We start from the raw sequence: 3,209 nt of genomic DNA, 5'->3' as shown, positions 1-3,209 counted from the left end.
CCACCACCACCACCACCACGACCACCACTACCGTCCCTACCATTACTATTATAGACTGCACCGCTATCTTCATTATCATTGCCACTACTATTCTTGCCACCTTTAGAGAGAGAGAGAGAGAGAGAGAGAGAGAGAGAGAGAGAGGGTGTTGGTTTAAGAGACGTAAAAGGAGAGGGGGAAAAAAAGTAAGGAAAAAGTAAAGGATAGAAGGAGGAGGAGGAGGAGGAGGAGGAGGAGGAGGAGGAGTAAAAAAAATGAAACTGCAAAATATTTTAGAAATGAGAGTAGAATAAATTCGAAGATAAAAAATCAAAGAAAATATAGACAAAGATAATTGTGTGGAGAGAGAGAGAGAGAGAGAGAGAGAGAGAGAGAGAGAGAGAGAGAGAGAGAGAGAGAGAGAGAGAGAGAGAGAGAGAGAAGAGGAAGAAGAAGGGGGAAGGAGTCAAATGCCTCCACCCAAACCAGCCCAGCATATCAAACACACACACACACACACACACACACACACACACACACACACACACACACACACACACACACACACACACACACACACACACACACACACACACACACACACACACACACACACACACACACACACACACACAGGTCAGGGTGAAAAGGAGGGATGATAATATAAATGAACCTGTTTCAAAAATGTTCCTTCGTTTTCTTAATATTGTTGTTCATCATTTACTAGAGGAATGTTGCGATTATGACAGAGAGAGAGAGAGAGAGAGAGAGAGAGAGAGAGAGAGAGAGAGAGAGAGAGAGAGAGAGAGAGAGAGAGAGAGAGAGACAGTGACAATGCAATGTAAGAAAGGCCTTTATTTCAGTTGTATACATAGATAATGTTTGGCAGCGACTGATTCCCACCTTTTTAAAGTCATAATGAAGTAATGAATATATGTTTCTTAACTTGTAGATCATGCTTTCCATCATTAAGAATGTTGATACCCACAGTGGGCCGCCTTGATACGCAGTGGTCCAAGTTTTTTTTTTTTTTTTTTAAAGTAAGAGAGGAGGACTGGCGAAGGGCAACAAAAATATAAAGAAAAAAGGCCCACTCAGTTGCCAGTCTCCTTACAGAGCCGATAGAATTAGCCAAAGGAGGGACAAATGTCTTGAAACCCCCCCTTCGTGAATGAAGTCAAGTCATAGGAAGTTGGAAATACAGATACAGGCAGGAAATTCCAGAGTTTACTAGAGAAAGGTATGAAAGACTGAGAGTATTGGTTAACTTTTGCGTTAGGGAGTTGGACAGAATAGAGGTGGTAGGAAGAAGAAAGCCTTGTACAGCGAGGCTGCAGGAGGAAGGGAGGCATGCAGTAAGCAAGATCAGTAGAGCAGTTAGCATGAGAATAACGATAAAAGATAGAAAGAGATGTAACATTCCGGCTATGAGAAAGAGGCTGAAGACAGTCAGTCAGAGGAGGGGAGTTGAGACGAAAAGCTTTTGATTCCACCTTATTTAATAAAGCTATGTGAGTGGAACCCCTCCCCAAACATGCGAAAAGTACTCCCTCCATACAAGGACGGATGAGGCCCTTGTACAGAGTTAACAGTTGGAAGGGCGAGAAAAACTGGCGGAGACGCCTCAGAATGCCTAACTTCATAGAAGCTGTTTTAGCAAGAGATGAGATGTGAAGTTTCCAGTTTAGATTATAAGTAAAGGACAGACCGAGGATATTCAGTGTGGAAGAGGGAGACAGTTGAGTGTCATTGAAGAAGAGGGAAGGTTGTGTCGAGTTGATAGATGGAGGAATTGAGTTTTTGAGGCATTGAACACTACTAAGTTTTCTCTGCCCCAATCGTAAATCTTAGAAAGATCAGAAGTCAGGCGTTCTGTTGCGTCCCTGCGTGATCTGTTGACTTCCTGAATGGAAAGATGTAGGATGGTGTCATCAGCGAAGGAGTGGATAGGGCAAGAAGTTTGGTTAAGAAGATCATTAATGAATAATAGGAAAAGAGTGGGTGACAGGACAGAACCCTGAGGAACACCACTATTAATAGATTTAGGAGAACAGTGGCCGTCTACCACAGCAGCAATAGAACGGTCGGAAAGGAAACTTGAGATAAAGTTGCAGAGAGAAGGATAGAAGCCGTAGGAGGGCAGTTTTGAAATCAAAGCTTTATGCCAGACTCTATAAAAAACTTTTGATGTGTCTAACGCAACAGCAAAAATTTCACCGAAATCTCTATAAAAGAGAATGACCAAGACTCAGTAAGGAAAGCCAGAAGATCGCCAGTAGAGCGACCTTGACAGAAGCCATACTGGAGATCAGGAAGTGACAGATGTTTAAGAATCTTCCTATTGAAGCAATGGATAGATTAAAAAAACTTTAGACAAGCAAGAGATTAAAGCTATAGGGCGGTTGTTTGAGGATTAGGATGGTCACCCTTTTTAGGAAAAGGCTGAATGTAGGCAAACTTACAGCAAGAAGGAAAGGTAGAAGTCGATAGTTAAAAGAGTTTGGCCAAGCAAGGTGCAAGCACGGAAGCACAGTTTTTGAGAACAATAAGAGGGACCTCATCAGGTCTATAAGCCTTCCGAGGGTTTAGGCCAGCGAGGGCATGGAAAACATCATTACGAAGAATTTTAATTGTAGACATGAAATAGTCAGAGGGAGGAGGAGAGGAGGACAAGCCCAGAATCATCCAAGGTGGAGTTGTGAGCAAAGGTTTGAGAGAAGAGTTCAGCTTTAGAGACAGAAGAGATGGCAGTGGTGCCATCAGGATGAAATAAAGGAGCGAAAGATGAAGAAGTGAAGTTATTGGAGATGTTTTGGCTAGGTGCCAGAAGTCTCGAGGGGAGTTTGAGTTTGAAAGATTTTGACATTTTCTACTTATGAAGGAGTGTTTGGCAAGTTGAAGAACAAACTTGGCATGATTCCAGGCAGAGATATAAAGTGCATGAGATTCAGGAGATGGAAGGTTCAAGTACCTTTTGTGGGCAGCCTCTCTATCATGTATAGCACAAGAACAGGCTGTGTTAAACAAAGGTTTAGAAGGTTTAGGTTGAGAAAAAGAGTGAGGAATTTACGCCTCCATGCCAGACACCATCACCTCTGTTATGCGCTCAGTACAAAGAGATGGCTCTCTGACACGGAGACAGTAATCATTCCAGGGAAAATCAGCAGTACACCTCCTCGGGTCCCTCCAAATGGCAGAGGCAAAACGCCAGAGGCACCTCCGTTCTGGGG

Source organism: Portunus trituberculatus, chromosome 28 (genome assembly GCF_017591435.1).
Source record: "Portunus trituberculatus isolate SZX2019 chromosome 28, ASM1759143v1, whole genome shotgun sequence".
Classification (NCBI taxonomy): Eukaryota; Metazoa; Arthropoda; class Malacostraca; order Decapoda; family Portunidae; genus Portunus; species Portunus trituberculatus.
The sequence above is the reverse complement of the archived record's forward strand: the minus strand, read 5'-3'. Positions refer to the sequence as shown.